At 41.2% G+C, this 25,975-nt stretch overlaps 1 long non-coding RNA gene across 19 annotated transcripts in view; it reads left to right on the forward strand.

The window, feature by feature from the left end:
- LOC109284199 (uncharacterized) overlaps positions 1 to 25,975 on the forward strand; it is a 190,123-nt gene that overhangs the window by 45,422 nt on the left and 118,726 nt on the right. For 18 of the 19 annotated variants that reach the window (XR_009463468.1, XR_009463470.1, XR_009463471.1 and 15 more), the window contains exons 2-3: positions 5,718 to 5,840; positions 6,867 to 7,033. The exons of the other annotated variant lie outside the window; for it this stretch is intronic. This is a non-coding gene — a long non-coding RNA (uncharacterized LOC109284199). The remainder of the gene's footprint in view (positions 1 to 5,717; positions 5,841 to 6,866; positions 7,034 to 25,975) is intronic. 19 annotated transcript variants of the gene reach the window in all.

Below are 25,975 nucleotides of genomic sequence, written 5' to 3' on the forward strand. Positions count from 1 at the left end.
GGGTATTTTATTTCCTAAAATTGTCATTGTGATGATTTTATGAAGTGATTTTATAAAAGATTTGATAAATAAAGCTCTATTTTATAAAGTGACAGTCATTTCATTAAACCATAGCTGCATATCTGCTTAGGGAAGTTGCAAAAACTCCTTCATTGCAGGGTTTTCAAGGAGCGGCTGATCTGTCTGGGATGATTCAAGAGCAGTAACTCCTGTGAGGGATTGGGCTAGATAACTCTTGAGGTGCTGTCCATTCTTGCAATCCTACAGAAATGAGCAGTGGGCTGCAAGTCAGGATACCTCTAGTTACTGCTTGTTCTACTGCAGACTCTTCCTGGCCTGAGCAAATCCTTTCACCACATTGCCCCAAATGAGATAACGATACAATGTGAAGATTGATCTGCTAATGTGCACAAACTTATGACGCTGGAGTTTGTGGGAGATCTGCCTTTTATTTCAGTGGGAGAGAATTGGGATCAGCAATTAACAGATTATCTCCATATAACTGATGGGGGAAAACTGAGGCAGAAAGCAAGACTCATTATTAACTTCACAGTGAGATAAGATTGTTAGGACAGCACTTTGAATATGTCTAGTGTCAGACTAGTGTCTAGTATTAGTATTAATGAAAAGTAATATAATTTATATGTACATTGGGATATAAGGAAGATGAAAATAAATGAAATGGACTAGATGACCTAATAAGTCTTTATCATCTTTAGAAGTGCTGAGTGATTCTGATCTCATCCTGCTATACTGGCTTAGTTCCATGTGCTTCATTAGAGCTGCTCCTGATTTATACTCTTGTAAATTGAGATTGGACACTGCTGAAAGAAATACATAATTTCATATTTTGAAGAGAGATCTCTCCAACACATAACCTTTCAAATCCCAAACTATGTACTAGCTTTTGTAGGCAATTTTGAGAAACTCTATTTCCTGCATTCAAATACTTAGATTTATGCAAATGATAATAGTTGAGGCAGGTTTTTATCTTTTTTTTTTTTTTTTTGGAAAAATTTTTTTGAGGCACACAAGAATTTGACTGTCCAGAAGTGATCTCAATTGTGATCCAGTTCCCCTTCAAGTACATGATGAAGGTCTCCATGGTCAATCCCATACTGAAATGCCATTGACATTCAGCAAAGCTCTAACCCTACACCTCTGCTCTGTACCATAGTGTCATGCCATTGTGTCAGGCCACTGCTGTTTATTTGTACACTAGTGGCACTCGATTGGCTTAAATTAGTGGCTTTGTTGACAGTCAGCACTGTTTAAATAGAACACTGATAATAGTTATTATTTTAATAATGCCTTAATGACACCCCCTTTAAAGGGAAACAATTTACAATGAATTGTTAATGCATGACAGAAAATGTGGACTCTCTAGGTAGTAGATGGGTTCTTCCAGCCTAAGACAATTAGTTTGTTTCAGTTGTACCTGTTCATGACCAAACATATCCTCTTGAACCTTCTTATAAAACTCCTAAGAAAGGAGCATTACTGGGGAGAAGCATGCTGAGAGGGGAGACTCATTCAGAGTTCAGTGGAACAACCAGTTTGGCCAAGTTTAGACCTGCTTGAAAGACACTGGGCATGTCTAAATAAGATGCTACATCGCCGTAGTGACAAGCTATGGTGACGTAGTGTTGGTGGGCATGAACTGTGACGCTGCTGTTACTGTGCAGTAGAGTTGCAAGTGCCCCATGCAGTGCCAAGACTGTGCAGTACCAGCAGTTACTAAATGACTGCACGGTAACAACACGTGTAGACGTGCCCACTGTGCTGAGTTTACCAAACTTTAACTTCTTTTTGATATATTAAAAGCATGTTAATAGTAATCGTATCTTCCAAATCCTGTCCTGATTATAGCAATAAATAGAATGTAACAATATCTAATGCATACATCTAAATTGAGTAATATTGTGAGCTTCAGGAAAATCTTCTTTGATTTCACTGGGTTTTGGATCAAGGGCTATTTAAGAAATGATCCAGAATATTAAAATGTTTTAATGCAGTGTTGTACTCCTGCCTCAGTATTTAGTCCTCATGTTCATTTCTGTTATATAAGCCATTTTATTAAACCACAGTTGACTATCTAGCCCCACCAGAAGCCAGTGCATGGCATGTAAAGTTGGATGACATTTTTTCTGCAAATATTAAATGATCCAAAAATACAAGTTTGAGGGGACTGAAACTGTTCACACAGGTGGTAATATCTTCCACTGAAAAGGCATGAGGTGGAAGGGAGGAGGATTTTGAAACAGCCCATATGTTTTGTTTCAATAATTTCTAAATAAAATATTTTTACATTTAATTTCAAAATGATATTTTTTTTCAAACTCAACCTCAATAGTTGAGAAAATAGATGTAAAATATGGTTAAATAACCTGAAAACTAAACAAACCATTTGATCTCTGGTTGAAAGACATGTTCCAAGCCATCCAGAAATGAAATATTTTGGGTGTTTGGTTCATCAAAAAACACAAAATACTTGGTTTCACATCAGCCCAAATCAACATTTTTCAGTTTTTCAGTTCAGCCACTGAACTGAAAGATCCATTTTTCACTCAGCTCTAATGATATGCTAGTCATTGTAGTGGTTTTTTTATAATATAATTACAGGGGCTTGGAAAAATAATTAAAGAGTTATATCCAGAAACAAGGATTTGATTCTGAAATTTAAAAAAAAATCAAATATGTATGGGGAAGAGTTGTTTTTGATTTGGGAAATTACTGACAGGCCTTTAAAAACATAAGAAGGTTGCCTGTGAAGGTAACCATTACAACAATGATAAATGGCTGTGTGGTAACACTGAAAGTCTGGCATGTTACATGCCTTTCATTTTTCTAAGGGGCATGTTAAATATACTAGAAAAATGCTTCAGCTCTGCTTTTTTTAGCAACAGCCATATTCCTTGTTTGTATAGCACACAACTTCTTTTTTTTGCCAGGAAACATATACAGTAACAAAGTTTTGAAGTAGAATTAAAATGGCAAGTGGCCAGTATATTTGAAGGAGAAAGACACCATTAATGTGCTTTAGACACCATTAATTATTATATTTTTGCAACAATGGCTGTAGGTGTTGTATACAAAACTGAGTGAGGTATTACTAGTAGCAGAACAATCAACAAATTCTTTGTTCTCAAACTGATGGCTATGGCAATTTGTATGAGTGAAGTAGGCTCCATGGGAACATTACACATCAGAGCAGCAGACCTGCTCCATTTCTGCACGATGGAATTTATAATTATGTTTCCTGGTGGTACCAGCAGATGTTTGCATTGTGCTGGTGGTACAACTTGGTATAGGAGAGCAATACAACTGTATAATGCTGTATAATGGAAGATTGGCGTTAATACAAGAAATGCCTGTGTGCATATGGGGTGTCCCTTTGTGGTTTTCCACATGCTTAAGACCTATTTACCTTTGAAAACTGTTTTAGAGGAATTTAGAAAACAAGAGCAAAAGACACAGAATGAATGTTTCCAATTTATTGGAAGGTTATACATGAAGAAAGCTTGGGAGGAGCTGGCTGGAATTCAAGGAAAGTAATTTGGTTTCCCCTCTCTAATTCAAGTGAATAAGAGTAAGAAAGAGAGACCCAGTGGCAGCAGTTAAACATCCTTATACACCTATTGACCCTCACTACCCGCTATGACATTCAAGGAATTATGATGGTCCCTACTTCACTGATGAGGCACTGAGATAGAAAGGTGAAAGCTGGGATTTTTACAGGGGCTAATGAAGCTGAGTACCCAATTCCCTTAACTTTCTGTTGGATTTGGATGTTTAATATCTTTACACTGCTTTGAAAATTTCATTTGAGTCCAGAGATAATCAGTGTTCATTTTAGACAGTAGTAAAACCTGGTTCTCCTCTACCTTGCATGTTGTACAGGTGTTTACGCTTAGAAAATGAGCATAAAGTGCTACTATTCTGATATGGTAGCATCTTACAGTCACTGTGGAGCATGCATGTCTGTGGAAGTAAAGCATACGTGACTGAGGAAGTCAGTGACGTATTTGATAGCTGTGTTGGTCTGAAACAAAAAGAAATGCAAAACTCTAGAAGTCTTGGTTCAGAGATAACACCTGTTATTAGACCAATTAAGAAATCACAAAAAAATTATCTTTCTCTGCAAGCATTTGGGCATACATGCCCTTCTTCATGCTCAGGGAAAACTAAAGATGGTAAAGAGTCCCCATAGGTAAAAAATAAACTTCATTTTTGCACAGAGGAAGCTAAAGGTGGAAGTCTGTTCCTTTGGGCCCATGGTAGTGTCCTCTGGGTCCATGATTTCTTTCCTGGTGGTGTCAGATAGCAGAAAGGCAGGGAAGTGTAGAAATCTTTCTTGTTGTTCAGCAATGAAGTTTAAATCTGAAATTGGCTAAAATTTGGCATCTTCCATGTTTCAGGGATGTATTTGATAGCTGTGTTGGTCTGAGACAAAAATAAATGAAAACTCGAGAACTCTTGATTCAGAGATGATACCTTTTATTTTGAGGAAGTCCAAGTGCAAGGAGTTCCTTGTTCTTGACCCTGGACTTCTCCAAACTCTTCTCTCTCAGGCCTCTTTTACATACAAAGTATATAGTGTAGGAACAATTTAAGGTGGGAGAAAGGATGTGGGGCTTTACTGTTCATCAGCTGCTCTGTAGTAACTACCAGTGTGCACACATTTACACTGTGGTAAATAGAAGCTACACTGCAGCAGCTTAGCCTTCAGTGAAAGAGGCCAATAAACTGATCATATGTCCATGCCCTGTGTTGCACTAATTGAAAGAAAAATGCATGTGTAAGCCATCTTAAATCATATTAACTATGACTGAGATTGATTTCACGCATAAATTAAAATGATATAACCAATTTTAAATTGACATAAGTGTGTCCATACAGGTTTGAAGCAGTTTTACTAAGTTGTTTTAAACTCATCTTCTAAGTGTAAAGAAGCCCTCAATATTTTCATTATTTTTGAGTTTTGTACTTGCATATTTACTTTAGAGCATTTTCTAAAACTAAGCCCAGACTATAACTAGCCAGAAAACTCTGGCAGGAAAGGTATTGGCTTTGGGTCTCCTTTTATGTCAGTGGAAAAATGAAGTAGTTCTCCTGAAGTCAGAGTTCTACCACTATAACATAATTCTGTCTGACTTATTAACTCCGGATTCAAACTGATGTAAATAAGATCCGTGTCAGGCAGTATCACATCAATGCAGTTCTTCCATTACAGAGCCAAATTCCCCCATATGCTCCAGCTGATTTCTGAATCTTCAGGAAAGCAAAGTAGCCAATTGCATTGGCCAATTACACTCCATCATTGAACAAAGAAGCCAAAGTGTAGCAATGAATCTGCCCCTTTGCCTATATTTTCTATGTATTTCTTTCACTCCTTTTTATTTCATGTCTGTTTACATTAAAGAGATCTTTGTTTAGGAATTTTTCTTTCATCACTCCTCTCTTTCAGGGTTTTCTTTCACTAGTGATGAAGGAAAACAGCAAGGCACCAAAAAAAGGGAAGAGGGAAAAAAAAGGAAACACACTGCTTCAATTCACTTTCCTGTCTTGTCAGCAGAAATGCTTCCAATTTTTTTTAAATTTTACATAAGACTGGTAGCTTTCTGAAAAGCCAGTGATATATTTAAAGTAGGAACTGCTTCTTGCTATCAAAGGCTCATTAATTTGCAATGTATATTTTCTGTTTCTTTTCTCTTCAGGGTGATTGTTTAAGGATCATGTAAGACCTTGGAAATTAGAAACTCTTGTTCTACCTGATCCTCGTAGCCCTTCCATTACACAGAACTAAATGCAGTGTCATTCAGAATCACAGGATTGCATGGGTGAGTCAGTTAGGCAGATGATCAGAACTGGCTGATTAAAAAAGGAAGGAGTTTCTGTTTACAGGAGCCTTTTTAGCCGTTAGCACAATGAGAAGATGAATACACAGTTGCCAGATGAAGTTTTTCTGCTATACATTATTATGTTAGGTTTCTCTTAATGTCTCTGTATCCAATGATTAGGCCAAATTAAACTGCCAAATGTATGTAGATGGCTACCATTGATTTCAGTGACAGATCTGCTTATACATTTGGGAGTATAAATTGGCCTACTCATGTTACAACTCAGCAGCAAAAACAGTCACAGTTCAAAACTGATTCCAGCTTCTTATACCAATGAACTATGAAAGCAAGGAAGAAAGAAATTGCCAAAATAAAAGGGAGACTTGAATATGCAGCTAATATTTTTTTTACTTTTAATTTTTCATCTGAGGCTTTGATTGGACAAAAACACAAGCCATAAGGCAGGTAAAGGAAATGTGCTCAGGAGCCATACTTCTGAACACCTGGCTGTCCTCAGTGCCTCTGTACCCTACTACCTCTGCATATCATACACCACAGCTGGAATTTGAACTCCTTCAGGATGCAATATAGGGCACACCTGTTTTTTATGGAGATGGCAAATTACTGAGGAGGAGTAAGGAACAGAGATGACTTGAAGGGCCTAGAATAGGCTGGGAAGTAGACATATTTCCATAATTATAGTTAGTGGTGGGATTGGCATAGTAGGAATGTGGTCTTTTGTTTGTGGTCTTTTGACCTAGTGAACCTCTGTGTGTGATTCATATAGCATCCAGGGTTCTAGATAGTTTCTTTAAAATGTTAATTATAAAAGGGTCCCCCAAGCCCCAATATGCCTGGGATCTGGTGGCTTATGGAGCACAGTTGGGCTATATCCTATATAGTATGAAAAGGAGCAAGAAACACACTGAAAATTAAGCATTATTTAAAGCAAAGTAATATACAGCTGTATTAGTTGTGTCAATATTTAATTTAATTAATGGTTTTATTTGTGGCTTATTGTTCCAGGCATTTCAGACTGCTGCTAGATTGTAAGGTTGGAGCAGCAGCTGCTACTTGTTTAACTCAAAAACAAGGTGGCTTCATTGTGAAATTCAAGATCTGTGCCATCCCAACTCCTCCTGGCAGATGGGAGGGTGCTGTGAACAGGGGAAAAGACACTGACCCAGAAAAATGTGAGTAGGAAAATGGGTGTGGATGGTTCAGGATAGACACATATCAGCTGTGGAGGGTCTCAGTACTGCTTGGAAATAACTACCCGCAGCTGTGTGGGGTCCTGGGGTCCTGAGGGAAGTATACTGTGGAATGCAGCTGTTCTCTTGTTTCATTCCTTCCACCTCAGGCCCATCCTTAAATTTCTGCAGTCTGTAAAACTGGTACAGAGGGTCTTCTGCTGTGTCTACAGTGTCAGCTTCCCTTTGCTTCCAGAACTGGGAGATGACATTCTTAAGGCAAAGATATTTGTAGGTGATATCTTTTTTCTGGACTACCTGCATAGTTAGGAAAGACTTAGACAAGCATTAGAATGCAATGCATTCTTGTAAGATTCAATTGTCTTTTCTACAGATTCCAAGACCTTTTCTGCTAAAGCTCAAGGCATTTTCTTTACCTACAGAGCTTATTTAAAGCAACTTAAAATGCAGCTTAAACCCAACATTTATATCTTGCGATCTCAATCTACTCATGCCTTGAATTATAGCATAATTTTCTTGCCATTAAATAGAGTTTTCAGTCTATAGAGAAAGATCTAGTTCTGTTATGTCTGGAAAGTAAACAATCTCTCTATATTTTAGTCAATCTTGTTAAATTCTGCCAAACCTTTATCACTCTCCACTCATACATATAAAAATAACCACGTCAGTTAGCTAGTGAGAATCTGCAGTGTTTGTTTTGTTAGTATAAGTAAAACTGGAAAATGAAAAACTCTTCAAGACATCAAGCTGTATTATGCAACTTTATATACAGAATAAGATGATAAACGGTGTTAAGCTAAAGTTTTACTATATTTTGATTTTCTTCTTAAAGGACAAATTTCCTTTGTGATGTTAAACTGATATCCAGTAGCCAAACTGTCATAAAAAAAGCTAGTGCTGTTTTTAGATACAGCTGTGTATTACATACAAAATTACCTTTAAAGAGTGTTAAGGTCCTAGAGTCAAGAGTTCAGATGTGATGAAATACCAGAATTAGAGTTTCTTGCATACTGTCCCTACTTTTAACTCCTTTGCTCAGCACTGCAGCAACATGGGCCACTGGAATAAATTATTGCAGAAAAAAAATCCTGCTTAGCCCCTGAAATCCTGTCCTGAAGCATACTCCATGCAGATGGAGTCTCCAGAGAATTCAGCCACCAGATTCTAACAAGTCTCCTCCTAGCATGTGTGACTTATGATTTGTTCAGACTTGTAACTTGATCAAATTTGGGGGATTTCTCATAAGAAGAGCAAAGGCACATTTCTGAAAGTCTCTCCACAAAATTTCACATTCTTGTTCCAAAAAATATTGCTGATAGACTTTCCTAATGAAAGAATTGCAAACAAAATTTTAGCAGGGAGGAGACAATATATTTTTGCCTGATAGCGTTCTTGGAATTAGCTGAAGCCTTGTTGCCGAAACTTTCTGAAACAGTTCAGTGTGAGGCCAACAATAGGCTGAAAAATTTAGCTTGAATAGTTAAAAATCTGGCACAGTTAAAAAACAACTGGAAAAAATTTTAGTGGGAAGTGACACATGCAACCTTAATTATGGATAGTTCTAGTGTATATATATTGAAGGGAGAGATCGCATGAGAGTTATAATGTTAATGCCATTTAACATAACCTGGTTGTAAATACACCTAGCATAGTGCAGTATAGGTCCTCACAATTTAGGAGGAATATAGAAAAACTAGAGAATATGTGGAGGATTGACATGAATACATACTGATAATATTAGTTCAAAACAACAAATTTGAATAACCTAGATATTTTTTATATTTAAAATCTGGTAGTGTACCTGGATTTGAATGCTGGTTTTGTAGAGCAATCATGACAAAGGTAGAGTTTTGCTTGAATTTGACACCCTAGTTTTGAAAGAATTCTGCTTTAAGCTCATTTGAACCTGAACCTTAAAGCATAATTCAGAGTTTTGAAACCACCTGGCGTAAAAGTTGAAGATAATATTTGTACAAATTCATGCAGAGCATTTCATACCTCAGTCATAGATAATAAAGCACCCAAACAACGTTTCTTTATTTTAAGATTCCTATTTGAAATCTCTGCATGCCTAATAGTAACAACATTGTGTGATGAATGACATTGGATTTCACTATCTATATATATCAGTGATTGTCAGCTAGGGTGCTGTGGTGCCCTCAGGTGTTTTGAGATGCTTTCGAGATGCTATGGATCCATAGGCTAGGGACAGATGTTCAAAAAGCCTGAGTCTGAATTGATTCAGTCTTTGCAGGTTAGTCTAACGCAAAGCTTGAAACGATTTGGAGGTGGATAGCCATTCCCTTTTCATTCCAGAAAGCAGGCACATGCTTGCAGTGGCTAGAAATGGGGGGGCGGGGGGGGCTAGACCAGCCCTCCCTTCGCTTCACAGTGCTAAGCTGAATTGAGTGTGGCCAGGCCCTGGCAGGACACTCTGATTATTCCTGCCTTCCTGAGCAGCCCAGCAAGGAATGTTTATCACCCCTAACTCAGTGTTTATCAAACCATTTAGAAAACAAAGCATCTCTCCAAGGTCTTCTTAAACAGCTTTGCCAAGGAAGGATGTTAAACTACCTGTTGATTAGCTCCAAAAAGCCTACCTGCCTTTGTTGTCTCCCATAGCATGTACCATAGCCAGCATGTGGTCTGCTAGCTAATGCTGAGGTGTCTATGTAAGGCAGAGGGCAAGGGGAAAAATCCCTGCTTAGCAGGGGGAAGCCAGGCAGATGCCTGGCTTCTGTCTCTGCCGGAGTTCCAGCCAGGGAGCAGAGGGGAGGGGCCAGCCTGCTGTGGCGCAGAGAGCCCTTCCCAGCCCAGAGAGCATGCCAGGATGCTGGGGGAGTCTGGTTTATCTTAAACCAGCAAGGGGTCTGGGACAGCCATTGCATAAACTGGTTTGATCCCAACCAGTTAAGTCTGATACTACATTCAGCCAGGTTTATCTCAAACCAGTTTCAGCCATTTTCAAACTGGTTTATGTGCACTGAACATCTGTTCTGTTACGGGTTTAAACCAATTTCTGATCACTTAGACCAGTTTATGTGTAATATCTGTCTCTAGTCCTAATGACCCAAGGTCATGCCAGCTTGTCAGCCAGTCATGAGCAGCAGATAACAGGAAACTTATGAAGGTTTCAGTGCCAGCGGCTGAAAGGTGGATAACATAAACCAGCATGAGTGTGAACTGAACTGGTGGCCCCTCCCCAAACTTGAAGGATTTAGCCCATAGTTTTTCTGAGCCTCAAATAGTGGGAGTTGCTGTACCAAGGGCTTTGTTCTTTCAGAATACCCATGTCAATCTTTCTTTCCTAATAACTAGTTTGCATTAGACTCACAGCTCTATATATGCCAGAAGAAAGGTGTGTCATGGGATCAGAAGAGTACGTTGAAGAGGATAGATCATATTTCTGCACATTTTTCTTTCTGTGTCTCATAAAATAATCCAGTGTCATTGAAACTCTTTTTTCACAGTAAAAGGTCCATTAGAACTCTTATCCAAAGGTCTGTGAAGATAATAGGAATCTTTCCATTGACTTAATGGCCTTTAGTTTTGGCCCTAAAAGAGTATTTCTAGTTGCAAATAATCAGATAATATATCTTTGCTCCTCTAAAGATGTCTATTGAGAATGCCTGTATTGTATCCAAATAAAAAAAAGAAGCAACTTTTCCAATATAGTTCTAAGTGAAAGCCAATAGAAAGAAACCCGATGATTCCTGAGGGCACAGGGAAGGCTCTAAGACAGGGGTGTCCAACCTTTTTGAATGTGGGGCTGGATCACAAACTTTTTACCACCCAGTGGGCCAGCGAGCCATATTCAAAGACCTCACAGGAAGTGACATCACATCAGGAAGTGATGTCACATGACCTTTAACACCAATCAAGTTGCAGGAAGTGACAATGAAATGGGTCTGCTCTGCACGGGAACTTACCCCGTGCCTCCGTCCACCCTGGCCCAGCCCTGAGGCGCCCCTAGCTCCGCACGGGAACTTACCCTGTGCCTCTGTCCGCCCTGGCCCAGCCCTGAGGCACCCCCAGCTCTGCACGGGAACTTACCCCGTGCCTCCGTCCACCTTGTCCCAGCCCCGAGGCATCCCCAGCTCTGCATGGGAACTTACCCCGTGCCTCCGTCTGCCACAGTCTGGCCCTGAGGCACCCCCAGCTCTGCACAGGAACTTACCCTGTGCCTCTGTCCACCCTGGCCCAGCCCCGAGGCGCCCCTAGCTCCGCACAGGAACTTACCCCGTGCCTCCGTCCACCTTGTCCCAGCCCCGAGGCATCCCCAGCTCTGCATGGGAACTTACCCCGTGCCTCCGTCTGCCACAGTCTGGCCCTGAGGCACCCCCAGCTCCGCACAGGAACTTACCCTGTGCCTCTGTCCACCCCAGCCCAGCCCCAAGGCACCCCCAGCTCTGCGTGGGAACTTACCTCGTGCCTCCGTCCACCACGCATGCGGGCAGGGTGCAGGCCATGCTGCAGCTCCCCTAGCCACGTGCCAGGGGCAAGGGGCAGAGCCCGTCCCCAGCTCCTCCAATCAGGCACAGCTGGGGCAGCCCCCCTCCGCGCAGCCCTCGGGCAGCTGCGGCAGGACCCAGCTCACTGATGAGCTGGGCCCTGCGAGGGTAAGCAGCTCCCCTCCCCTCGCTGCCAGCTGGGGCCCGCGGGCCAACCCTGCCCGCTTTGCTGCTGCCCCACTGCCATTGCCCTGCTGCCACCACCACAGATCCGTGCTCTGCTGCCACAGCTCTGCCGGTGCTGCCACCGCTGCCGCGGCTCCATGCTCCACCGCTGTCACCGCGGCTCCACGCTCCGCCACTGTGGCTCTGCGTTCCATGGCAGCGGCGGCAGTGTCCTCACCGCCGCGGGCCAGATAAAATTGCTTGGTGGGCCACATGGCGGCCCACGAGCCGTATGTTGGACAAGCCTGCTCTAAGAGATCCTTCTAATTTTTTAACCCGTGGCCAGTCAGTGATGCAACCAAGAGAATGGGAGCCTCCTGAATTGCAGTTCCATGCTGGACTCTTTAGCATGCACCGCCTCTCCTCAGGGGTGGTATACTACTCTTCTCTCCAGTAGCAGGTTTTCCCATTAATTGTTTATTATTTTGTCTCCTCATATTTTCTGTCTGCACTTCTGGTTGTCCTTGGTGAATATTCCTCTTATTACAAATTTCCTCTGACATTATATTCTTACAGACCCGTTTATGTGTAATGTCTGTCCCTAGCCATAGCATCAAAAACATTCTGACCTGCTCTGGTCTTCCTGAGTTTTTTGCCAAAACCAAGAAAAAACTAGGATCTGGCATTTTTAAGAGGTGCTTGAGTCTAACCAAGGAGTGCCTTGAATCTAAAAAGGTTGAGAACAACTGTATTATATGATGAATTTGGGTTGTGACACACTGAAGTGGGTGCAAAATTGCAAAAATTGGGAACATATTTAGACTTGTACTTATTACAACATCAGTGGGGTTTCTTCTGCTTACTACAAGTCTGAATTTTGACTTAAAATATAAAACAGAGGCTGATCACATTTTTCTTTATTACTGTTATCAATCAAGAGTACACCTCAAGTTACCTTCATATATGAATCATGAGTCATGCATGAATCATGTTGCAAAATTTTGGTTTACTAACCTACCATTGGTAAGGTTCTGTAGTGTTCAGTGTAGAGACCGACTAATTCTTGTTCTAGGCAGGTTAAAGAAACCAACCCACCTTTTAAATGAAGAAAATAACAGATTGAAGTACAGTATTAAAACACAAATTTATTGTTTGCAGAAAATAGTTCTGAGACCTCTTAATTTTGTTGTTAGCAAAAGGTATGTCTTAAAACCAGGACTTCAAAATCGCCAAATTAGCTAGGATATTAAATAGATATGTTATTGTATTTCATTCATTGCTATGTTAGTTTCATTCATCATTCATCGCATATGTTAGTTACTAACAGTGGTCTAAAATAAATCAATATGTTAGCAGTACCATGAGCAATTCTGGGTTTACTACATGCTTGGTGGCTTATTTTTCTACAAAATATTTTTCTACCATCTTATATCAAAAAATTACAGGACTCATATTAATAGTATAACGCAATCATATTGCTTAAGATAGTCCCAGCTGCCTAACAAAGTACATTTTTCCTTTGAATAGGGACAGTGGCGACACGTAGAGGGTGCACGTGCACCCCCTGAGAGCACTGGTGCACCCCCTTAGGCAAAACGCAGGGGGGCAGGCAGGAGCACTGGTGCCCCCCTGTGGGCACTGGCCGGGAGTGGGAGAGCTGGATGAAGCACCACGGCCACTTCAGGGAGTACCACAGCTGCTTTCTGGTCGGCATGGTTGGCTACGGGGACCCTCCCGCCCCGCCCCGGTCAGCAAGATTGGCTGCGGAGGGACCTCTCCCCAGTCACTTACTGGTCCCTGGGGCAGGGTGGGTGCTTGTGCCCCCCGAATTAAGGTGGCACCAGTCACCCATGAATAGGGAGCAGGCTTGTGATTCTCATCCCCACTAAAGCTACTGTTCTGTCAGTGTAACAGTAAATGTGATTTCTGCCCATTTTAAGGTCCTTCTACTCCTCCAGGCCCCTAAGAATAAATGACAGTCACACTTCATAAGTAACCAACTGTTTTACAAAGACAAATATGTGTCCTTACACTGTCTAGGAGTAAGGAAGCTTCCTCTTTTCTGTATGCTTGAACTGAGTAGCCCCCACTCCAGTGACCACTGATGCTTTTCCAAAAATTTCTAGCTTGTGAAAGATACCTGGCTCAGCAGCCCTGGAGACTAAAGGTCCAACACTGAGTTACCAAGGTGCTACAAATGCCATTTGGAGGGATAAGCTAGAAAGGTTAGTTTAATCTCCTGGCCCATTTAGGGCCAGATCCACAGCCCATCAAAATTAATAGTAAGGCTCCCACTGACTTTACTGGATTTTGGATAGGCCCTTAATCCTTTGCACTTGTGCTGAACATACTAATAATTTGCCAATTGTGATGCTGACGATGGGCCTTGTGTACAAATACAGAAGAAAAAGGTAGTCCCTGGCATGGAGAGCTTGCAGTCAAAGTATACAAGAGACAGCAGATGGATACAGATACGAGATAGGAAAGAAGATTTGTATGTGGGCTGCAGTTATGCCCAGTGACCTAGAGTTGAAACATGCCCTGCCCCCTTAACAGATACCTATGCCCACCACACTGTGACAAGTAACATCAATAGAAGCAGGTTTCTGATTTGTATCCACAGGTTTGTTTGCTTTATTTCACATCTTACACAAATTTATCTTTACTATACTAGACAGGCACAGTTTCTTGTTAATTTGTTCTCCAGCAACTGTTACCCTACTATATCCCATGCTGTATGTGCAGACGGACTTGGTCATTCCAATTTACTTAAGCAATAAGAAGTGACAGACCATATAGTAATGCTAATTAAAATCATCTGTCAGGTGCCTAATAAGGAACAAGGTGAAGCTAAGTGTTACTAATGCCCAGGAGAAGTGTCATTACTCCACATTACTCCAGGATTTCACTACAGCACTGAATGATTGTATCAAAGGAACACTTGTAATACTGAAGAGACATTTATTGAAATAGTTATCTTTGAAAGTAATTAAACCATCACAGCAAATTAGCACGTAAGAAATAAATAAATGGAAGACAGAGCCTGTGAAGGGGGGGGGGGGGGGGGGGCGGTCCTTGACAATTCATGTGGTCACCCTTGTGGGTCCAGTTAAAGGATATACTTCTATACTTTGGTTATTTTTATTGGCATAACTTTACAGTTTCTAGAGGTTCATCTTTTGCTCCATGCTTCCAATTTTAGCATTTGTCAAAGTACCAGCATAGATCTGAGTGAAGTCAATAAACATTTGGCTAGACTGTAGTTATTCTAGGTTATTGTGGTTATTGAAGACTTCTCTAGATTACTTCACAATATTGGGGATTTTGGAGGTGTAAATATCTTTTGAGGTCCTAAGTGCCCAAATTTGCACTGGTTAGTTAAATCAGCTTAATTAAACTTGTTCACACTTCTGTGTGGACACCATTATTTACTAATTTTCTATGATTCTATGATTTTTCTGCCTCCTTGCCATGTAACTCCCTCAGGTCTCTATGTTTTAGATTGCATTTTCCCTCTATTATACAGAGGTATGATAGAATCAACAGAGGAATAGCAAAATCAATAAGAAACAAAATAATTACAATGTATCCATCACAATTGCAGATTTGATATTACTGTATGCCAGTTCTACATGTTATGTCCAAAAATCTTTGAAAAAAGGGAAGGATGTAATTGGGAAAACCAATCTAATATCATTTGTGTAAATCAAATTTACCACTGTTCTTAGGAAAGCAATTTCATTAATAAGGATAATAGAGCATCTATGAACTCTGGTTTTTTAACTAACAATTCACAATAATTGCTGTCTATTCATTGCTATAGCAATGAATAGTTATAGAATGCATCTTTATCTTTTTCATATAAAGACAGAAAAGCAAACTAAGTTTTCATGTCAGATTCTGAAAAAAGCAGTTTCATTGAATGTACAATAGTACAATGTAGCAATGAGAAAATATTTTCTCTATTAGAAAATATATAATTGCTTTACACTGCCAACTTCAGTCATTAAAATAAGGTATTTTGAAACCATATTCTATAAATTCTCATAATCCAGGTAGCTAGATTTGGATACGCAAATGTCTGTGCTTTTGGAGATTGTGGCTTGTGAATATTCCATATATAGCTTCTTGTCCAGCCAGCCATCTGTAGCAGTAGCTCTCTCTCTTCTTAGCTTTTTATACTTAATGCAAATTCCACTTTCCTTATTAGCTCAGATGTTTGTTTTCTAGGAACTGACTAAAAGTCTACTCTTGGCTTTTAGATCTGGGTTTCTTTGTAGCACAGGGATGTTTCTAGATATTTTTGATAGGAAACAGTAGCTTTAAAGGTGGGAAGAAACTGATGCCAATTTGTGATCTGAATGCACTTTCACTCAAAATTCCTGTATCAGTAGAACCCAATAATTTGTTTGAACTAGAGCAAATCTTTCAGAAAGCCCAATTTAAAGACTCCAAGGAAAGATTTTCCACAATCTTTGTCCATTTGTTCCAATTGTTCATTATCTTTGCTATTAAAAAATTGCATCTTATTTCAAGTTTGAACTTTGCTAAATTCAATGTGTCATCTCCTTTTCTGCCACATTAAGGAGTCCTGCAGATATTTTCCTTCTATGCAAGTATTTATAAGCTGAGATGGTCACCTTTATTGTTGTCTTTTATCAGCTAAACACAGTGTGGTATTCGGTCTTTCATTAATAGGCCTGATCATTTTTTAAGCTTCTAATTGATGCCACATGCAGAGGAATATCTTCTTCCCACTCCTCCTTTATATTCCTTGTGTTAAGAAGTCCAATCATTGCATTAATCTTTACTGAGAAAGTATCACTATGGATGCCCCTGTCATCTTTGGTGTCTTCCAAATACTTTTCCAACAAACTGCTTCAAAAATACAGGCCCTTCTGTCCTGTAAATATGGCTGTCATTCCTTCTCCCTACTTGTTTGACTCTGGATTGTCTTTGTTAAAATATATGCTGTTTGATTGTGACCAGTTTACGTGTGATCCAAATCACTCTTTATCAATGGCCTGAACTCAGCGTTATTCACACCTCACCAGTCTTTGTGTTCTTTGCTACCTTTATCAGCAATGATTTAGTAATAAACCTTTTTAGCTTTCAATAATTGATGATTTGTCATTTATCTATTGGACCACAAAGAAACAGCCAACTTGGTCTATTCCTACTAGGTTCTTCATCTTGCAACCTTCCAAATATCCTTGAAGTCAAACAGAGTTGTCCACTTTGTCCCTTCCTGCACAGTATCTGTGTGATCACTAAAATGTGCTCTAGGATAGGAGTGGCCAACTTTCTTGACCAATCCGCATGCTATGTTGCTGAAGCTATTGCACACATAGATGAAAAATTGCAGGAAGCATCAGGGTTTGGACATGTCCATGACCCAGCCCTTCTATGGAGGTTCTGTTCTACCACCAAACGAATCCACAGTTGCTCACGTAGAAGAGCTTTTATACATGGATGTAGCATAAAAAGGATGTATCAGGGCCTGCGTCTCCATGCAGTTGGATTGCTTATAAGTCATCAGAGAATTTGGTCCACATTTTTGCTGAAAAGAAAAAAATGACTCTTGTTCAGCATCCTTGGTAGAGGAAAGAACATGGTAACGCTGCTTGCTGTTCTCCTATTGTGTGGGACTGCCATTGCTGAGGTTAAGAAGCAAATATTTGCAATCAAAGTGGGCAGCTTATGAGAAATCTGGTCCAGCGCCTTGTCTCTTTTGGAATTATGGGAAAGTGGCTGCACCAGCATTCAGCTCACGTTAGGAATCCAATGAAGATAGCAATTTGTAAACCATTGTATCGTTGTTTAAAACCCTGCATGTAATACCATGAACAACATGAGCAGGTCAGAGACAAGTGTCTGGTATGTTGGTGAATTATCTGCTAGTCTGCATAACTAGATATGTTGGATATGTATGCTATGTACCTAGGATCAGCCTTTGAACACAGCAATATTTTGCTTAAAAGATGTGTGCTATATTTTGTATTTTTGCAGTGATTCCACAACTGTTGTGACAGGCTGTCTAGTTTTGCCCTGAAATTGCTAGGGTCAACAACCCAAGCTCGAAAGAGGGCCTTATAGTCTTGTTGGATGATATTTGCCAAGGTTGGAACATAACTAAGTTGGGTCTCCGGTTGAATTAGATAATCTATACTAACAATACATATTGGACTTTCACATTTGATTTTTAACTGTACCACAGAACTGGTTTGTGCAAGGTAGGAAGATAATTTATATATAATCAAGGGGCCAGTGAGAGGGGAAAGCAAGTAAACTAATGAGAGAAGTCTGTGTTTGTCAGATGGTGCACAGAGATAGCCTAGCTCCAGTATCCATCTCAGACTAAATATTGATACAGATTTGACCACAAGCAGTAGAAGTGTCAGCCTACCCTAAGGCTATGGGCAACACCATATGACAAACAGAGGAAGATTCATCACATCTTCCATGGCCCTGTTGGAGTTCAGTAATTTTGTTCACATTTAAAGAATCAGGCAAGGAAGATACTGGCATAAATGTTCAAGAATGAACAGCAAGCAGTATTTATAATCTGAATGAAAAATATTTTAGGTTCTAATAAAGCACGTATATTTGAGTAGGATGTTATAAAGCCACGTTTTTCACAAATTCTGATTGTAAGTAAATTAGCTAAAAGAAGATTGTGGAAAACTCCAAGCACCTCTGAGAAAATCCAGGGACTGAGCTAAAGCATTGCTTAATTAGTTATATAATCCAAATTGGGAAAACACAAGTCTCTAGTTTTCATGGACTGTGGCTTTTCCTTTTATTTCTCACCAACTCTTTATCTAGTCATGAATCAGAATGGATTCTAGCAGTACAACTGAATTATCATTTCCATTACTCCTATGGCCCAGTTCCAGAGTTTTTTGTACTCTAGTTCTTAAACCCCGCCAAATCTCAAATCTCTCTGCTGCAAATAAAGTAAATTATTTCTTGTTCTACCGTTGGCAGGTGTGGATAAGAATTTATCATTGATTATAACAACCTTGGATATATTTGAAGACTGTCCTCATATCCCCTTCAGCTTTTCTTTTTACGGATTAAATCAGCTCAATTCTTTCAACCCTTTGTTATAGGTTATGTTTTCTATATCTCTTGCAGTTTTTGTGGCTCTTCTCTGGACTCTGTATTTTACTTAATGTGTGGTCCTCACAACAGAATACAGTATTCCAGCTGAAGACTCACCAGTGCCTCAAGGAAATGGTATAAGACTGAAAAAAATGAGACCCTTAAGTCTAGCTAAGCTGTTTCCAGGGGTCAGGACCCCAGAAGAACGATCCAAAATAGACAGGCTGGAAAATACAGACATGGCCCATAGTCTTGTCCATTTTAGAAGAATGTTCAGATATCTCCTCCTTCCTCCTGTAACTTTCCTCCTTCCCCTTCACTATTATTATCTGGCAAATACACGTATTGCTTCCCTTTTGGAAAACAGTCTCAAGATAGTCAAGATGGGGATATAGAAATGTATTGCAACAACAGCCTTGCTAATGAACCAACAATCAACATGTAAGATTTGTTTTTAGCTTTCTCTACTCTTCCAAAGCATCATATTCTTTTTTGGGCCATATAATATTTGAGTAACTCCATTTATTTTATTTTCTAATCCTTTAATAGCATCATAAATAATATTTAATGTTACAGAATCCAAAAAAACACCAGGATTGCTACAAACTATGAACTTTTGTTCTGTTCCCAGACATCTACAGTATACGTAGTTGCAGTTCAGTCTTTTCTCATGCTGCTCTGCAGAGGGTTTTAGTTTTAATAAAATGATCTGAAATGTCATTCAGTCTCTAGTGTTAACTCTGGTATAGCCCTTTTCCTGATCAACAGCTGCTAAACTGGGTGCAAAAGATTGCAGTAAAAGAAAGCAAAACAGAGTTGCTAATTTACTCATTTATTAACCTCTCGTTATGGGTCTGAATATTTAGAAAAGACAAAATTATTATCTTTCACCACTAATAAAAGATTAAAATTTAAATAATAAAGACATTTGGTTCAGTGGAAAGAGAACCATTGAAGCAGCAAGCTTAAATCAGCCTGCTACAGGGTGTATGGGATCAGTTTGTATCTGCTTATCAATAGATATATTTTCTAAAGGGCCAATCACTGCAATATTTGTGCAGGCACAACACTTAATGCAGTTGTGGATAAATCTAAAGTGCAAGCGTATCAAATCGTTCTAACATTATGATGGCCTTAATCTGTCTGTCTGTCTGCCTGTAACACTTTATTCGCGCTCTGATTTGCTGACAAACATCCAATCAGAGTGCGAAGAAGCGTTTGGACAGGTGGCAACGCACTGCCATGATGGTGGGGACACAGGGGAAGGAGCGGGGGGCCAGGCCAGCTCTGGTGGCCTCGCCCCCCCTGCCCGGCTCCCTGGAGGTGGTGACGATGGAGCGGTGGGGGAGGGGCAAGGCCACGGGAGCTGGCTTTGCTCTGCCCCACCCCCCCCTTGCTCCTTGGAGGTGACGGTGGTGGCAGCGCAGGGGGGAGCAGGGTTGGGACGCCGCGGGGGAGCGAGGCCACTGGTGCTGGCCTTGCCTGCCCCTCCCCCCTTCTGTTGGCACTGCCTGCCGGGCCAAACCGGCGGCGGTGGAGGAGGGAGCGGGCATGCTGCAGCAGCGACAGTGGCAGAAGGGGGAAGGGAGGAGTGGGCCCAGGCCCGATGTGTGGGGGGAGTGGGCCCAACGCGGGGGAGGGAGCAGCACCACTGTGGGGGGGCGGGGAGCAGCGGGCCTGGCCTGACACAGCAGTGGCGGGGGTAGAGAAGGAGTGGGCCTCCTCCCCCTCCTTGGGCTCGGGCCCACTCCTCCCCCACTGTCTCTCCCCCACATCAGCCCCAAGCCCACTCTTCCTGTCTCCCAGCCGCTGCTGGGTTGGCTCAGACCCGCTGCTCCTCCCTCCACCATGGCAGCCTGGCTTCTCCCCACCCTTGGGCCTGGTCCTCCCCCGCATCAGGCCCAGGCTCACTCCTCCCCTCCCCCTGCTGCTGCAGTGGGGAGAGGGGGAATGGGCTGGACCCCAAGCAGCAGGAGGGAAGGGGGGAGCAGGCCTGAACAGGGGCAGGGCACGGCGCTCCATCCCTGCCCGCTCCCCCCCCAGTATTCTTGATGGGCAATTGGCTAGTGTTATATAAAAATGAAACCGAGGAAAACGATATAGGATGGCTGCCGGGTGGTTGGAGCAGGGAAGCGGGAGCCAGGAAGTTCTGAATTCCAACCTTGGCTCTGATGCCTGAAGCTCAGTTCTACTTTGAAAAATATACATTTTTTTAAATGGCTGCTTGGGGACCCATATTTAGTGCATCTCAGTGACTGCTTTGACAAATAGACTTGGTTTATAGGCAACAAGATTTTTCTTCTAACTACCAGCTCTGCAAGTTTAACCTGGACTCTTGAAAACTTCTCAACATGAGAAAGTTAGTGTGCACTACATAAGGATGTGAGGTCACAGCAAGTTAGCTACCCATGCAGACTCCTAGCACCTTTGTACAAAGTAGCTTTACTCCACTTTATTCTGAAGTAGCAATGCCCACTGAGGGAGTTTGCACACTATAAATTTACTTCCTAGTTCATTGCACACTCCCTTCCCCTTGTAGAAAAGCCTTAGCACTTGAGCTGGGTGTGTTTCATCTCTCATGTTCCATCTCTCAGTTGTGAACACTAGCAAGCACATTAGTCCCTTGAAGAAAGCCTGCTGCCATCTTCTTCTAGCCCTCATGTAGAACTGAGTGATACTCAGAAACGCTTCTGTTGGCGATGCGCAATACAGTGTTTTATTCTCCCTTGTCATCCTGGTTCTGCAGAGCTAAGGGGAGTAGAAGCTAGTAAAGACAGAGGCAAATATGTTCAAGTCTTGTGCATGCAGCAAGAATAGATTTGCTGTCTAAGAAGGGACCATTTTGCATGCTAACTTTTCAGGGTAGAACTGTAACTATATCATTGTTCCTCTCTGTACAATGGGGATACTTATACTTAGAGGAATCGTCATGGTGATTAATTAGTTTATGCTGTAAAGCACTTTGAAGATAGAAGAGTGAGGTAGTAGTAATCATAGGAACTACTGCAGCTGTAATAAACTGGAATGAATTTGGATCATTTCTTCCCTAGGAATTGTAACATTTCTTTTCAGTAAAGAAATAGCTAACCTTGAAGGAAAGGAGTTAATGGAGATAATAACAGAGCAAGAGTGTGTGCAAGAGGAAACAACTAGCCCTTTCATATGCCACATATCCAATAAATCATGAGAATGGTATGTGGAGGTGAAGTTCAGAAGTGATTTTTGTGAGGCACAGTCTAGGATTTGCCTGTGTTTTAAAAAGCATCTGTGGTGTATGAAAGTGGGTAACATTTTCTTGTTGCCACAGCTGCCTGAAGCTTTGCATTAGTTTTCAGCCCAGAGATATTTATCTGCTGGGATTCAACATTTAAATGAAATAAAACCCTGAATCAGATCTCCACGGCCCGATTTAATGCTCACTGAACTTAATGCAAGGCTCTCATTTACTGCGCTGGGCACTGGATCAGATCCTCGCTTTGTAAAAATTCAGTTTCCACAAGTGTCAGCCACAGGCTTCGTATTGAGCCTAATACTGATTCAAGGATATTGGTGAGGAATCTTTCCTGGACTGTGGATCAGTTTGTTCTGACACCCTGCTGTCTCCCTACTTCATTTACTGTGGAAGTTTCCCTTGAGGGTCTACATGGACTTAACCCTGAATATCTCAGTATTGGGACATTCAGGTTCCAAAGTCTTTGGGTATGTTTCTCTTTGGATCTTTCCCTTCTCTCACAAATTATAAAGGATGCTTCCCATGCTCCTTAGCACTGTGAAACCTCCACCAGGACATACTGCATGCCTCCTATTTCACACACTCCAATGCTTTTATTCCCTCCTGCTCTTCCTTCTTGGCAACTTGCCTCCCTTGCCAACCTTCCAATAGTCAAATGGGTCTCAAATGGTGGCATGTGGATAGCCAGTGGTCTGCAGAGTAGTTGGGTAAAGAATAAACATTCGTAACCTGCATCTGTCCCATGAAATGATCACCACAAATAAGATGCTTCTGAGCTGAGTTTGAGGTGGGCTGTGCGGGCAAACTGGCATTACATGTCTATATATGCAATTAAGCAGAAGTTGGGGCAAAGAATGGACACCATGGTATGAAGCACTGTGTTTAGCTGGGACTGAACAAGCTTAATCATATATAACAGTTCCCTGTACTCCTGTATCTGTACTAATGGAACTACGTCTTTAGTTTCCTGCTAAAGACTTGTACTTTGAAACCAAAGGTCCTTAGTTCACACACCTGATGCCTCTTCTGGAGGCTGTTGCATGTATATAGTACAGATTATTACAAGCTGATACAGAGGGTGAAATATCAAATGACATTCCATTCAGAAGTGCTTGAGATAAAGTTTCAGTTAAACTTATGTACATGAAACATTAAAACTTAACTTCATATCACACTGCAGAGCCTACAGATATGCATATGCATATGTAGAACACCCTGGATGAGGCACTGCCAAAGGATTCTATATGATGTTCATGGAAAGGTCTGAATTCTCCCACTCAAGTTGCCTCTTACACCACTGTCATGTCAGTGGAGAACTCTTAAAAAGCACTGACATAAATCACCAGGACTGCACTTCCCTACTCCATTTGTCTGCTTCCCCCAACAACCATGTATCCACTTCCCCTACTCAGAAACTCCTTGAAATGGCTTGTCAAGTCACCAAGTTTCCTCTTTACAAAGCCTCCTTCAAGACTCTTGTCTACCATGACCTCTGCAAAAAGAAAGGGAAACTAAGATAAATTCCTTTTAAATGACATTTAAAATGCCAACAGAGAATGACTGTTAAGCCATGCAGAATAACAACATGATCCCGTTACTGTGCCTTTCCTACCCTGTTTCTGTTGTCATGTCATTAAGGCTTTGATCATGCAAATGCTTATTATGCATGTAAGTAATTTAGTACAAGTAGTCCCACTGAACTGCTCATGTGCATTAAGTTGTGTGCATAAGTGGTGGCAAGAAAAAGACCGTGAGCTATTTAGTTTTACTATAAGGGAATTAACACACTTTGAGTCTGGCTAAATTGCTAATTCTAGGGAAGATATGCATATTCTAATGAGCAAGAAGAGTGGTGGTTAGAGCACTAGCTTAAGATTCAGAAGGCCCAGGCTCAGTTGCCTGCTTCACCATAGATTTCCTCTGTGACCCTGGGCAAAGTTTGTGTCTAAGTTCCACTTTTGCAGAAAGAGGGATAATAGGATTCCTTTCCCTCAGCGATTTATGCCTACCTGAATACCTCATGATCTTGAAACAGTGTTTATTTGGAGGTCAAACAACATGAGGTTCTATATATACTCTTAAGAAAAACATTGTAATCTGATAGGGTCACTATCATTTTTTAACATTTAATTCCTCATTACTCTCTATGGTGTGTAATAGCCACAGATGGAATCTGTGTGCACCCAAAATTGCATATGAAATCAATGGGAAATTTGAATGAACCAGAAAGAAGCTTATTTCATTTTCTCTTCCAATGGTCAAATAGCAGTACTTCCCTTCTTTTGCTCCTTAAGAACAAGCTGTGTGCGTAGTGGGAAAAATACTTAACATGTATAGACTGAGAAAAGTAATGCACAGAAAGATTAAGTCACTTTCCCAAGGTCATGCAGCAAATCATTGCCAATGCCAGAAATAGAACCCCAAGTCTCTTGGCAGTCTCTCTGGTACCCTCACCATTGCAGCCTGCCTCTCCCAATGAACACTGTCTGATTCATAATGCAGCAACTGTGTTAGCACAGCTTTGTTGTAAGGTTTGGTGCCTCTCCCTCCTAGCTTTTTCAACTGCTGCAGAAACAAGCATTCAGGTCCGTGCCTTAATGGTGATTGCATATTTCCATTTTGTAGCAAACAGAGCAGTAGGTCGAAAAAAATCAGAAATGGCATCTAATATTCAGAGGTATTCCCAGTTAGATTATAAAATGTTCCAATTGGTAGCATTTGATACAAAAGTTCTTGGCAGTGTCTCAGACTTCAGATCCCTAGTTTTTGCTGCAGTGTCTGCATACTAATATCATTTGATTTATTAGGCTTATTTAATTTTTTCAGATCTATCCATGAAAAGTTAGTTATTGGTGGCTGTTTCTGTTTTAAGCTGTCCTTTGGAACAATACACTTGTTTCTACTATTCACTATATTTACATTTTGTGTTTATGTATATAGGGAAATAGAAAGAGAAGTGCCTATCCCTGGCTCTGGCGTCTCTGAAATAGAATGGAATCAGGTGCCACGCTCTTGCAGGATCCTAGTGTCTGAGGATTAAAAAGTAAGCCCAACAAAGCACAAATCAATAAAATAATGGCCAAGTCCTGGAGTGCAAACCTCACTTGGCAGAGTTCTACTGAAATCAGTGAGGCTCTGAAAGGATGAGGTAGCCACACACACAGAAGTCACGTCAGGATCAGGGTCTTAAAGTTCAACTGTATCATGTAACCTGGACCCCTTTGCAGTAATGCATGCAAAAACCAGCTAGCTCTTTAGAAAATATTCTCCACTCCTCCAGGGATCTCCAACCTCGAAAATCACCTTATCCATGCAGGCAAATGTATCCTCCCTTATCAGAGGGTCTTTATAACATGGTCTGAAAGTCAGTTAATTTAACCTCTTTTGGACTACAGCAGAATTCTGCAGTCAAGAAGCATTTTACAAACACTCCTCTAGAAGCCCCCTCTCTTATGAGTGAAGGAGACTCCAGCCTGAGTACCCCACAGTGTTCACAAAGAGAAATATCAGTATACTCATTTAGCGGGGGTCAACCTTTTGGCAGGTGTGCCATAAATTAGCCCTGCACCCACTCCTCACTACCCTGAGTGCCAATCCCTTTCTGTTACCCAATCTGCTGCTCAGCTTTGTGCTCCCTGCCCAAGCTGCTTCTCTGCTTTCTGCCCTGTGCTCTCTACCTGATCTGATGCTCTGCCTTTTGCTTCCTGCCCTAGCTGCCTCATACCACACACAGAGGAAGCCCATGCAGCACCCAGCTGCAGGTTGGCTACCCCTGAATTAATTATTGGTGAGAGCTACCTGGAGCCAGTAGGATCCCACATTGACTCTGAGCTACTAATTAATTCCAAATGTTTAGACTGCAAAGTTCCCATTTGCCTTTGTAAACACTCAGCTTCACGTGTTTTAGAATCATACTGAAGTTTTTCCTTTTATGAGCAACAAACACATTAGAAGTGACATGAAACAGTTCCA

Source organism: Alligator mississippiensis, chromosome 7 (assembly GCF_030867095.1).
Source record: "Alligator mississippiensis isolate rAllMis1 chromosome 7, rAllMis1, whole genome shotgun sequence".
Classification (NCBI taxonomy): Eukaryota; Metazoa; Chordata; order Crocodylia; family Alligatoridae; genus Alligator; species Alligator mississippiensis.